We start from the raw sequence: 13,914 nt of genomic DNA, 5'->3' as shown, positions 1-13,914 counted from the left end.
ACTAGTGATCCAGCTGCAACGAATCGGCTAGTTTGTCCGTGAACCGTCTCGTAGATTTCCAATCCAATGCAGTAAACAAAAGAACTCCTGTAGGCAGGGGGTTAGTGTTTTGCCTTTTTATTCTGCGACATTACTATTTATAATATAGAAAGGACCATGCGCGCGCTCTGATTGGTCAAAAACCCATGTTTTATCACAGTTTAGAAAACAGTCCTTAGAAAATACATGCGCTGATTGGTTAAAGATCGTGTTTCTATTAAACAATTAGATTATGAGCTCGAGATTTCTATCGCGTGATAGTTGACGAGGGCGCAGTCAACTATCAGGCACAGAAATCGAGAGCGAGTAATCTAATTGTTTTACTATAAATCTACTAGTCGTTCAAAACTTTATCTAAATCCTCTTCACAGACACGACAAGAAGCGGTCGTCATGTTGTTAACAAGGGCACGCTGCTATGCCACTCACTATCTATCACAGAATAGATATTGAGTAGCGAAGCCAATCAGAGAGTGGCATTCGTGATAGAACGCTAGTAGATTTATAGCGGAGCTCCGGCGGAGCCCCATACCCATATTGGGAAGAAAAGGAAACCCATGAATTGATTTTCTCATGGTTATCATGGCTAGCGGTATTGCTCGTGGGCGCGTACGCACGACGCGACGACGACGACGACGACGACGACGGAGTCGCGCAAGATGGCGCGCGGCCATACTCCAGCTAATAGGTTGACAGAGACATGCACCCTCAGTTGGTAGCGGGTGAATGCCATTTTTCTTGGCGGGATTTTTAAAGAAAAACGATAGCGGAGGTTGATTTAATATTTTTAAGACAGGGTTGCGCTGAAGCAAAAGACAGAAAGCAAGAATTAACAGGCAAAGAAGTAGCGAAGAAGATCGCGAAAAAGACTGAGCGGGCCAGCGCTGGGGAAGGAGGCGAAACAGTACTGAACAATGCCGTAAATTATAGCTAGTCAAGGGCTAGAGAAAGGAGGTGAAATAATACCGAACAATGCCGTGAACCAAAGCTAACGAGGGCTATAGAAAGGAGGCGAAAGTACCCGTCAAATTGATTCAGAAGACTGCCGAACTCCCCATGGCCAAGTTCAAAATTCGCGCGAACGTGATGCTGTGCAGCCGTGCAAGAAAATTCAAAAGTCACCTGATTTGGTCAGGTGATGAACATTAGAGAAATCAAACGTACCCGAGTGTTTTAGGGAAATTGCAAAACAGTAGACGTAGCGGAAAGAAGTGGTTGATTCGTTGATCTATCGAAAATATAAGTTCAGTTTAGTCTTCACAACTTTTGCTGCAAGTTTCTGCCTGGAAGATTTACACTGGCCGAACTGAATTGCCAACTTGCGGTAAGTGACTTTTGTTGTTGCGTTTGGTATGAAAATTAACAAGTTTCCTCGGCGATATAAGCTTATTTTCAATTGGAATTCATTAAAAGTCTTCCTTATTTGAAGCCATGCTGTAAGAGATTTTAAAAATTGCATCGTTTTAATTTCGCTCGTCTCTAAACAATAACACTTGGGTCGCTTTGGAGGTTGCTGTAAGTTGTAAACAAATTATGTTTTCTATCGATTTTCGTCGTCAATTTAAGCTTATAACCTCACATCTAAAAATAAGCTTAACCAAAATCGTACTTGTAAACACGGCCGGGCGAGTTTTGAAGTTTTCTCTGATTTAGTTAGCACTGCCGCTTCGTAGACTGCTAAAATTTGTTCTTCTGTTGTTGAAAACTGAACCAAGAAAGGTCTACAAACCATTTTAAGCCGAAGCGAACAGGATTTGCTAAATTTACTTTTGTTCCTATGTGAATATTTGCATATTGTGATTACAAAGTATGGAGATTTCCTCGTTTTGTTAGTTCAATTTATTCGGTTTGGCGAAATGCTTTTGTGAATTCCGAGGTTAAATTGGTTGAAGACTGGTAAAGCTACTGCCAATAAAATGACTGCATAGCTAAATTAAGCCGTCGGCAAAAATACAGACTCTCAGTAATATTCAAATTTAAGCGTGAATAATTTTTCAACTTTAACACCGCAAGCTTAAACGAATTTTCTTTATCCTCTCTTTTATTCGGTCACCGTTCATTGAAAAGGGATTTGCTGTTGATACTCGAGCTCAGATGTAGTGATATGCATCTTGTGTTTATAATGTAGATTTCCTCGTTTTATTTTGTTGTCTGTCCAATTAGTTCGGTTTGGTGAAATGCTTATATAGTCCAAAATGTCGAGTAGACGATTATGCATGGCAATCCTGTCTGCAAATAAAGCTCTGCTTTGATTTTGATTGGCTATTTCATGTTATTTGTGCCATTGCTTTTGGTTGGGGGTACATGGACCGTATTTTGTTAATAAGAGGTTATTCCCCAATGCAGTATTTACACTTAATATGGAAATGTTCCAAAAAAGTGAGATAGTACTAATTGACTCGGTAAATTGAACAGTGTAATAGAAGTTCTTGCCCTGCCCATTTCTCAGTAATAAGAATAACTTTTACATACATATAATTTATACACAATTTAGTTGGAGAGAGCGCTTTCCGATCTCCACTCTCTCTCTCTCTTTGCTCTCTTCTTCACACTAATTTTTTATTTACTAACTTATTAAATGAATGTCACTGACTGTTTTCTTTGTTGTGCATGCATACTTTTTTGCTGGTCGAAGAAAGTTTCAGTTTCTTCCTGGCTGTACAGTTTCCTTTCTCCTGTCCTGTACCAATTTGTTTGTGATATAACTTCGTGAATTCTCTATTCTCCTTAAATTTTATCTCATCAGGTTGATAGAATGCACTCTCAGAGTGTTCCATCATTGTCTTCAGTCGCTACAATTTTCCGGAAAAAAGCAATAGTTTTCTTAATTTCCTTTTACTTTGTGTTAGGACTTTTTAGCCTGCCTGTAATTGGCCCATGGGCATTACGGGAGAATAATTTTCAAGTAAAGAATTACATTCGTTTTAGTGTTGAGTATTTTAAATTGTTATGAATTAGGCATTTCTTTTTATTTTTTATATTTTTTATTTTAGTCGCACGCAATGTTTTATGGTTTTACCGAGGTATAGCATGTAAATGTAAATAATGCACTGGAATTGGCGAATCAGAGTGTGCATTATATCGGCTTTAAACACAAACCACATATTATAAATGACTCATATGTAAATGATATTTTTATTACAGAGAACTGGACAGGGCAAGAACTTCTCCTTCTTTTGTGAATTTATATATTAATTCCTCTCAGTGCTGTCAAAATGTCTCAGGAACCTTCGTTTCTGATAATCTATTATTTTCCACCATACCTACAGCACAGAAGCTCACCAAATCCTAACTGATAACTAACATGTGTGTATCTCTAGCCTTTGCTGTGTGCTACATGTATATTCTGTTATCCTGCCTTAACTGCTAGGAAAAATTTTGGCAGAGCTGTTTCAACAGTTTCACTTAAATTGATTTCCAGTAACAGCGCTACATCTAGCAGTGTTATTGAGTGTGAACTTTATGGAGGATTTTAAATTTTTATTTTTTTATGATTACAGACGACAACAAAATATACATGTGTATACATAACCTGATGTTGGTCTTGGTTACAAACCGTAGTTCATAATAGTCATCCTATTACAGGTAAGGGGGGAAAGTTCAGAGAGTTTAGAACATTTCTTCCCCCAGCACACCTTCTGTCTATAGGTGCAATAATTGAGAGGTTATATATATGTACGAAGAGTAATGTAAAGTTACTGTATAAACTTAGCATTAAAATCTGACATTTGAACGCCTCCTTTGCTAAAATTAGTCATGATTTAATTGTTATCACTCCCTGTGAATTCGTAGAGATTCCAGAGGCAAATTATAACCTAATGTGGAAGTCCTGTCTTCAAGTGAGGGAAAATGACACAAAAGAGTTACAATGAAAGTAAAGAGAATTATGAATGTTGATATGGTGTACATTATACATCATGTAAAGGTATTTGGTGAGTGCCAAAGGCATAACATTTCATGTATTGCTTTTTCAGGACAAATTATATAACAGTGACGTTTTAAAAGGTGTGATCAGAAAAATAATGAGTACATTCTCCAGGCAGCATCAGTTTATGGACAGCATATGCAGACAGTAAGAGGAACTGTAAGCACTACCATGTAAGTTAGTTTTATGCTTATGACTTCTTATTCTTGAATTTTGTGTCATTTCATCACAAGAATAGGTAACAAAAGATGCAATAGTTGTTGCAATATATTTTTGAAGGAAAACTTATAAGTCTGCCTATGCTGGATAACAGCCATGTGTAAACTGAATGTGAAGCAAACAATATGTTAAATATGGGGCAACCCTAAAACCCAGAAACCGGAATCCGGAATCTGGAACCAAAAACTGGAATCCAGAAACTGGAAACCGGAATCCGCAAATCAAAGAAAATAAGTTCTTCAAGTACGCGAAAATTGTTTTGCTTAGCTTTTCGACTGTAAAAAGTAAGCTGCCAAGTAAAAAGGACCTCAAACTTAACCTTTTTTGAAACAAAAATTCCCCGTCTGTTGAAATTGTGCAACCGTTATTTTTAGGGAGGGCTATGATTATGAGAATCTCAGTAAAGTGCGTCTTAATTTTATTCCAAGCACCTCAAGAGTGTCTAAAATAAGCTTGCTGGTAATTGCCATTTTGTTTAATAAGTGATCTTTAATTTACTGGAAGTATAAATTTATCCTTTATGTCTAGTACATACTGAACAAGATAGAAAATGTCATAGAGAACAGGATATCCATCAGTGGCAGCCCCCTGTACATTGACGGTCATGCCCCCCAATTTGAAGTCCAAGGGCTAACCCGTCTGGTCTAAATATGGAATTTGATTTTTCCAACAGATACGAGACCAATTCCAGATTAACACAATTTCCACACTGATACTGTGACAAATCAGCATTTCATATTCTTGGCGGCCATCATATTAAAACAATTTGTAGAAATGTTGCACACTTACTTCCGTCTGCTTCTCACTTGCTGACAGATCAGACCACATGCTGTTCAAAGATGCTAAAAGACTGCCAGAAACTCACTGCAATAGCCTATAATAGCTTGTTGTTAATGTGCTGCTCACCAGTCTTCTCAGAGCAATTTGATCTAGACAAGAACCGGGCTCTCACCAGGGCCAGCTTGAACAAAAGATGGGTAACTTAGCCTATGAGCAGGCTCTCGTGTTTGGGCTGGGGGTGTGAGTGGCAAAGCCGCATGAAGGCTCTTGGTGACATGCCAATGCAGAAAAACACTAGACACCTATTTAGCCTGCTCAGACACTAGAGACAGATACTAGAGCCTGCTCGCAGGCTATGAGTAACTCTATCCACCCAAAAAATCAGTAACCCTGACTGGATAGTGATGTACCCAATGAATAGCTTTATGCAGCTTTTGAACAACGGGGCCAGATATATAGCTAAGGGTTGTTCAGAACTAGTCAATAATTTTTTAGCAATTACAGTCTGTGGCTGAAGTAAAGCCAAGAAAATAAATAACAACAAAATGATTTTTGCTCATATTTATTTATTAGACATTGCTGAAGTGAATTATTTCTATCATCATTCATAATATCTGGATTCCAGATTCTGGTTTTTGGTTCCGGATTCTGGATTCCAGATTCTGGATTCCGGATTTCGGTTTCCAAATTCAGTGTTTTAGGGTTGCCCCAGATGATGTATGTGCATATGTTAATCTTGAATAATCTGCAATTTCAGAGAGTTTAAAAATATCATATCATATCTGTGATGGTTCTGAGGTGGAGGGCTGTTACATGTACATGTAAATGTCTCATGCACGATTTTTCACTCATTATGATTCAGGTGCAAATAGTTTCTGTATCTGTTGATGTGCAACAATCTACACCAATATTTCAACCTAATAATGTACAGTGTATATTAATTAACCAAATTATGCTGTTTGTTTTTAGTTGGCCAGTCCTACTACATAGTAATGTGATGTTGAAGTGCACAAATTTACAAACATGCCCAGTGTCAACTTGTCAAATACATGTATATGAACTGGCCAGACAGTGCAGATTACAAAATTCTCTGAAAGGTAAGATGTTTCTTAAACATTATTTTGTAATTAATGATTTCTCAGACATTGTTTTCTTCAAGAAAAGATTCATACCCCACATGGAGGTTTTTTCTCTATTATTATAGAGCTCTTGATTCCTGATACTTTAATTTGGAATTTCTAAAGACTGGCCGTGAATGGGTGTTGGGTGTGAATATCTTCTGGAACTGCACATTCATTCATTGAGTAAGCAAGAACATCAGTATTTATCCTGACAAACTCTGATTTTCTTCTGGAAGCTGAACTCATATACAGTTGTACAGTTATATGTACAACCAAACAGCCTGGATGACCCTGTGATTGGGAGTGTGCACATTGTTGTAACCCTCAATGTTCCAGTTGCTTGTTTGAAGCAAATTGCATTTGCTCTCGAAAGCAAGTGGCGAAGTTCATAACAGTTATATAAGTTTGGTTTGTATCTCAGGGCAGAGCCTGCCACAGTGAAAGTTGGAGTACCAACCCCTAGCACTTGATTCACTACTAACACTCAGTAAACAGCTAACAATGAAGTACACTGTATATCAAAGAAAGGAATTACATGCCTGTTCCTGTCAGTCAATATATGAACAGGTTACAGATGGGGAGCCTGTATTAAAACATCAAAGATTTTCTAAGCAACCATGGCCTGGTGAGATATTTCTGAGGTAATATAAATTTAAGGTCCTTATGATTGCTTATAGGCATTGATTTTTATTGTAAACAATATCTTACTTAGTGTATTTTTCTTGTGTGCTAATTGTTGGAGAACACAGAGGTCACTGTTATGACAGAGATGTTAATTTGTGAAAAGTTCTATAAACAAATGCATCTGGGAACAAATTAATTTATCATGGATGCAGCTTCTGAGAGATCCCCAATATTAATGGAACATACACTGTTCATACAGTACATGTAAAAGAGTTTAGTAATTCATTACTTATGATTGTAATGCTTTGTTTGGTTTCTCTGTATTTACAGACAACTTGATGGGATTATAAATTCTGCACCAAGTTCATTGAGTAAACTGACTTGGAGGTTCAGTTCTGCAACCCATCCTGTTTGTAGTAATATCATAGCTGCAACATTGTGACAGATACACTGCATTACATTATTAAGAAACACATATTAACTAATTATTTTTAAGTGCCTGTTAATTTAATCAGTTTTTCTTAGAGATAATTTACTCATGGTTTATTTAAATAATTGGCTTTTTGGCTCTAAAATGATATTTATTAAGCTTTTAAATCAATTTTGTGATAATCTGCATTGGACATGGCATAAATTGATATTTTGCCAACACAAAATGGAGAACTGGGTCTTAAGCAAAGTTGCAGGATTAGCATTTTTGTAGAAAGAAAGGGTTGAGAAATTTGTGACATTCTACAGACAGCCTTGCCATTCGCAATGTCCGATAAGGTTAATTTGTTCCATTCTGTTGTAGAAATAGTGTTCTCTAATTTATAAATTATTTCAATCTGTTGTTTAAACGATTGCCTTATAACCCCATGTCTGGCTTTGGTGCATGTAGGATATTGATGTATTTTTTATCCATTTTGCTGTAAATTATCTTAATTGATGTGTCAATCAAAACATATCTTGGATATGCTGGGCTCTTCTGACAAATGTACCTATGCCTCATAACCTTTGAGTGCATTTGGTTGTGTAGTGCAGACAAAATACATGTACATAATATAACTTCCTCTTAGCTCACTGATAATTCTTGGTATAATTTAATCATAGCAAAATTAATCAATGGAACCCAATCGCAGCTCTTGTAGTCCACAATGCTAGTCGAGAAAAAGAACAAATCACATTGAAATTGAATAATAAAATTATTATTAGAAGCCTATGCAAGTATTCATGATCAGCAAAAAAAAAAATATCGTAATTACCATTCATGCGAGGGTGATTTTGCTTATTGCAAACCCTTCCAGCAGGAGGAGACTCCATACAATAGTGAAGATGGCTAAATGTATCTTTTGGGCACAAGTTAGAAAACAAAACTTTCCAACTTTTCACATATGTATACTGTTTTGGTATTTTTGTGAGATTTCATTTGGTAGAGATTCAGGGACTGAGTATATTGTAACCACTGCATTTCAATCAGTCCCCACAACAAAAAAATGTGTAAACTTCTTTTGTGTGGGAGTCCCCGTGTTAACTAAGGAAGAACATAATGATTAATGACAATGCCTTGTCTTTCTGAATAAGGTAGGAAAGAACAAGAAATGCCACCAAAAAGCACAGAAGACAGTTCTGTTATGTGATCAAGATTTTTGGTAGCTTCCCAGAAATCCTTGAAATCGTGGCTCTATATTTCATAATCACACCATCTTACACCTCGATCTGCTGATGTAATACTAGTTCCGGCTAAAACTATTAAATCATTCGCAATTTACCTCATACATGAAAGTGAAGTATGATCATCGCAGTAAATTTTCCAATTTAAGCAACTGGAAAGAAGAAGCCTGAAAAAAATCAGGGCTTCAACGGGATTCGAACCCGTGACCTCCGCGATACCGGTGCGGTAAATTTACTGCGATGATCATACTTCACTTTCATCTACTACCGCAGTTCAAATATGAATTATTTCATATATACTTCACATCATTTCACTCACGGGAAGATATGAACTCAATTAATTGACCTCGCTCCCAATGTGTGGCTTCATAGCTCAGTTGGTAGAGCATCGCACCGGTATCGCGGAGGTCACGGGTTCGAATCCCGTTGAAGCCCTGATTTTTTTCAGGCTTCTTCTTTCCAGTTGCTTAAATTGGAAAATTTACTGCGATGATCATACTTCACTTTCATCTACTACCGCAGTTCAAAAATGAATTATTTCATATATACTTTACCTCATACATGTTGGATTATTTTCATTAGTAACAACATTCCGAAAAATAACTGAGGAGCTCCGCTTTTAGGCTGGCCTAAATCTATATATTACTAAAACTCGATAGAAACACGGTACCTGTTTTCTATTTCTTAAATAAAGCAAAGAAAAAGCGTGTTTTATTGTTTTTCGCCTATAATATAAAACAAATGAAGAAGCCTAAGCCGTGTATTACACGGTGATAAAACTGACCTAGGACATTTGAGAAGATTCGAGAAATGTAGAAAACACTCGCCTGCGGCTGGTGTTTTCTATATTTCCCTTGTGTTCTCAAATGCCCGTCGTGTTTTATCAGTGCAATACACGGCTTAGGCTTCTTTATTTGTTAAATAAAACATACTTGAAGCAAGAGGCAAGACTTTGAGTCTTACATGAAGTCATTTCCCTTCGCTACTACCATGCCCCGGGCGTAAATCGAAGGTAAGATCTAGAATATGAATTTTCTTGTCATATCTATTCTAGTGGTGCAAATTTAGAAATCCGCGTTAAGAATTAGACGAAAGGCAAATATATGAATCCTATAATTCCACCACATTTTGAAGACCAACAAATGGCTCCAATGCTGCTTTACAGTGCTTTCCTAGTCCCCACTTCCCCCATAACTGTTCTGTTTTCTGCATTTTAAGCCGTTGATGTCATACTGCCCACCGAAAGCACATGTTCAGAGCACGTCCGTTCCACAGCAAAGCATTCAAAGAATCCACATCCCGTGAACTTTGAAGTGTCAACTATTGTTTGCAATCCAAAATACAGCTACGAATGCAATACTAGGATAGCGTAAACAAGATTGCCCGTACCGATCTGCCATCCTCGTTCTCCTCCATCTTGAAAAGACCTCAAGACGATTACAAAGTACGTTGTGTAAAACCACTGAAAATTTGTTGGAAACCCCGCCCAAAAAAAAAAAAAAAAAAAATCCCGCCAAAAAAATCCTAACTCGAAAATCCAACTCGAAAATCCAACTTGAAATCCAGCTCGAAATCCTAACTCGGTAAATAGGCAACCTCCTATTTCGCCTGGGCACAGAAAAACGATAAATTTACTCAAACGGGCATGCGCAAGAGGACGCTCGACTCATCTCTCTGCTCGACTCATCTCTCTCCGTCGATAAAATGTTGTAAGAATAAATGCCATGAAAGCATCTATAGAAAATAAAATACACATTTTCAAACTGATGTTTAGTTGTTTTTTTATACTATTCGGAACATGATGCAATTTTTGCTTTATTTTTGTAATCCTTGTTACAATTACAGAAGAAAATTGAGATGTTCATCAAAAGTCAGGAATCTTCGGCGACAGAATTCTCGAACACTCTGGTGGTAAAAAGTCATCTGAAGCAGGTCGATCACATTATTCGTTTAATTTTTTCATACGGAAATTCTGGTTTTTGTATTAAAATATTGACGGATGTTTGTTTCGCTTATAAAGGAAAAGAAATTCAGCATCGCTGTTCACTGTCGTTTAAGCTTAAAAGGATAAGTTTTCTACCATCTCTTTTATAGTCTAAAGGACGTCATTGCTTCTGTGAATAGTTTGTACATGTACGAAGTTCGAATTATTGACGTCGCCGTCCTTTGCGAAAATACACATCTTAAGCATTTTGTTTTTGGTGACACAACGGGACCCGCGAAAGTTTCCCGCGTCCGCTGCCGTTCCCGTCCTGGCATTCACGTCCTCGAATCTTAAGGTCCCTAATAGCCTCTTGACAACGGCCAGTTAATCAACGACTGACGAACAGTGTATACAGAGCCCCTCGCTATTTTTTGTTGTGAATGGTCACAAACTTGATCCGTACCGCGCGTCGTTCCAATTGGTTTCTATTTTTGTTTAGTATCTGTTTTATTTACATGTTTTAAAATATGTTATGTAATTATATGTCAAAACGGGCATTTTTCTTTTAAAATATGTTGCATCCCGCTAAAACAGGTGTCATATTACGCTCTTACCTCTCCATACCGGCCACGTCTCTACATGGTGGTCGTTGTGGAGAGGTTCGACTGTATTCTCTATAAAAGGCTTCAACTAGGAGAGTTTTAATGTTCAAGTATGGTATATACACACTGTGTACATAACATGATCCAGACAATGGCCTATCTGCTAATGGTTTTGGCGGCCAGCTGTCAAAAGCAGGGGGAAGGTTAGTGACACCTTCACTTAGCTAGACTTGCGTTTTCAGTGGAAAATAATGTTGATTTTGACGCAGTATGGCTGGGAATTTTGGCAAGGTTGGTCTTGTTTGAGGGTTTTGTGTTGACAGAGGGCCCTGCTGCAGAGGCACATGCCATGTGGATGCGTGACTGGCCAATCTCCTGGCAAGGTGGTTGGTCAAGGTCCCTTCAGTCTCTAGTCTGTCTTGATTTTTTGTGGGCATGTTTTTGCGAGCACGGTCAGACCTCAGATACATAGCTTTATTTACTCTCGGGTTGAAGTCGGTGATTAGGCCTCAAGTAATAAAGTCAATAAAGTACCGTAAAACCTCGAATTAGCGCCTGGGGTGCTTATTTGAATTTTAGGCCAGGGCGCATATTTAATTTTTCCCAAATCGTGGCCTGACATGATCATTTTTTTAATACATCATCTGCGCGTAAACAACAACATAACCTGTTGATCGACATAAAAAGCTGATCCTAAAGTTTAAATCGCGGCACCGTTGGTACTTAACGTGTTCAACGTGTTCACGCAACTTGTTCACAAACTGAAACAATGTACAAATCTAATACTACACGACGAAAACATCCTTTATTGTCTCAGTACTCGTCCACAAAATGGGGGGTGGGGAAGGGGACGCTTATTCGAAGGGGGGCGGGGCGCTAATTTTAAATTTTGGCCTATAGGAGGGGCGCTTATTCGAAGGGGGCGCTTATTCGAGGGGGGCGCTACTTAGAAGATTTACGGTATGCTAATGTGCCGAGAAATAAAAAAAAAAATATACAAGTAAAGTTCATAAAAAAGGAAGCAAAGACAAAAAGAGAAAAATGAAAAAAAATTAGACTTAATCACAAGTTATAACTATAATAGTGATTCTAATATGCGGACAGTTTTGCTAGAGGATGAAGTTGTGTTTAATTTTAGGATCTTATGGTATCATAAATGTTGTTCCAAGTAACGGCCACTGAGTAGTTTACTGATTTTGAGCAAAAGCGAGTAATATTAGGTTTAGGCACTTGAATCTTGTGAGTTCACGTAAATCACTTGAATCTCAAGGATCTAATCAATACGATCAGTGAGAGAAACAGTCTCACAAGACTTGTCGCTGTATATATAGATAACGAAGTTCTCTTTTATGCAGCCTATTCAGTTTCTTGCTATCAGACTTTAAGCAGTGATGCCATATCGTGGAAAAATGATTAAGATGAGACATATTGAATGAGTTACACAATGTAGACTGAGACATAGCTTAGTTCGAAACGATAATATGTTCTTCAGTCTAGAAAATGTGTCCAGCTGCTTTCCGACTTTCTCGCTGATTTTTGTAATGTGTTTCCCAAATTTCAGTGAGCCATCAAGAATTACCTTGCGGTATATTTACTCCTACAACACACAAGGACAGATCAATATTGGGTTTACGCGACATGCAGAACCAGAGCCTTGTATTTTTCAGGGTCTAGGATTATCCTATTATTTCGCCACTAATTACACACAATCGCAAGTTCCTCGTCGAGAACATTTCAACCAACAGCTGCATCAGAGCTGATTATCGTAAGCGTAATTTGTCAGGTGAACCTCTTACATGTAGTAAAGTAAGTCATTGATGAAAATATTGATCATTACAACAAGAGTTCTAAGACAGAACATTGTGAGACACCATTTTTGGTAGATGAAGTATCCTTGTATGGTGGCTTACAAAAGCATGAAGCATGATGGTTTATGGCTGGATTACAAGTGGGAAGGTTGTCCATCAAAGGTTTTCTGCTTCAGCTTTCCGGCCAAATTGCCTGAATAATTTTCCTGTTACCTTTTTTATACCCGTAGGGATTCTTAGTAAGGAGGAGCACTGCGAGAGTAAAATGTCTGGTCGAAGAATACAACATGGAGACCATCACTTGCTTTCCATGAAAGCCCTTTATTTGGCATCTAATACACTATATTACACTGCATCTCTCATCAATAACGAACAATATTATTTTCATGAAATGAAGGCGTGATATTGGTGTTTCTCGTTACAATATTACTACTTAATCAAGCAGACAGATGATGGGAAAAACGAAATCAGCAAACGATGTATTACCAAATTCTTCGAAGTAGCCGAATTAAAGATTTGTATAGCAATTAAAATGGACAATATATATATACATACATATATATATGGAAAACCAATTTGGGAGGGTACGTCGCTTGACGAGAGTGGAGGCGTTTAGAGGTAAAGGACACTTGAGAAATGGAAGAACCGCCTTTGTGGTAACCTATCATCCTGGGTTGCCGAATATAAACAAGTTACTGCGGGACCTTCATCCAGTTTTGGAGTCTTCGGAAAGGAGTAAGAGAGCGATAGGGCAGGTGCCAATGGTGGCGTTCAGGAAACCGAAGAGTTTGGCGGACTATCTGGTTCGAGCAAAAGTAAGCAGAGGATGCAGAGAGGATACACAACGGGGGACTTCTCGGTGTGGGTCAAGAAGATGCGAAGTCTGCGATTATATCGATGAAAGTGACCACTTCGTGAGCTCACATACAGAAAGGAGATATTCCATTAATTATAGCCTCAATTGTAACTCGAGCAACGTAGACTACTTGCTAACTTGCAGGAACTGTACGCTACAGTATGTTGGATCTACTGTAACGAAGTTTCGTTTAAGGTTCAATAATCATAAGGCCAGAATGAAACGACATGGGAGATTGAATGGAACAGAGCAAAAGAAGGATGACTTCTTGTATAAGCACTTTTGTGGGGACGGACATGATGGCTTGAGGGATGTCAGGATTCAATTGATAGATCGAGTGAATGGAGAGGAAGAACTGAGGGAC

At 38.0% G+C, this 13,914-nt stretch overlaps 2 long non-coding RNA genes across 3 annotated transcripts; one reads left to right on the top strand and one right to left on the bottom strand.

Moving 5' to 3' along the window:
• Positions 1-482: 482 nt before the first annotated feature.
• On the top strand, positions 483-7,908 carry LOC149105728 (uncharacterized). Of its 2 annotated transcripts, none has more exons than XR_016201369.1 (5): positions 483-1,362; positions 3,539-3,623; positions 4,013-4,136; positions 5,932-6,059; positions 6,505-7,908. It is a non-coding gene; the product is annotated as an uncharacterized LOC149105728 (long non-coding RNA). The 2 variants fall into 2 exon arrangements; XR_016201370.1 differs by having other exon boundaries at positions 518-1,362; positions 4,856-6,059.
• Positions 7,909-8,313: 405 nt separating this feature from the next.
• On the bottom strand, positions 8,314-8,998 carry LOC149105727 (uncharacterized). Its single transcript, XR_016201371.1, has 2 exons — positions 8,915-8,998; positions 8,314-8,458 (listed from the first exon to the last, which is right to left on the bottom strand). It is a non-coding gene; the product is annotated as an uncharacterized LOC149105727 (long non-coding RNA).
• Between the last annotated feature and the right edge of the window lie 4,916 nt (positions 8,999-13,914).

The sequence above is a fragment of the Orbicella faveolata genome, unplaced genomic scaffold (genome assembly GCF_042242905.1).
Source record: "Orbicella faveolata isolate gen_17 unplaced genomic scaffold, um_ofav_v1 contig_34, whole genome shotgun sequence".
In the NCBI taxonomy this organism is placed as follows: Eukaryota; Metazoa; Cnidaria; class Anthozoa; order Scleractinia; family Merulinidae; genus Orbicella; species Orbicella faveolata.
Note: the sequence above shows the minus strand (reverse complement) of the source record. Positions and strands in the feature narration are given on the sequence as shown.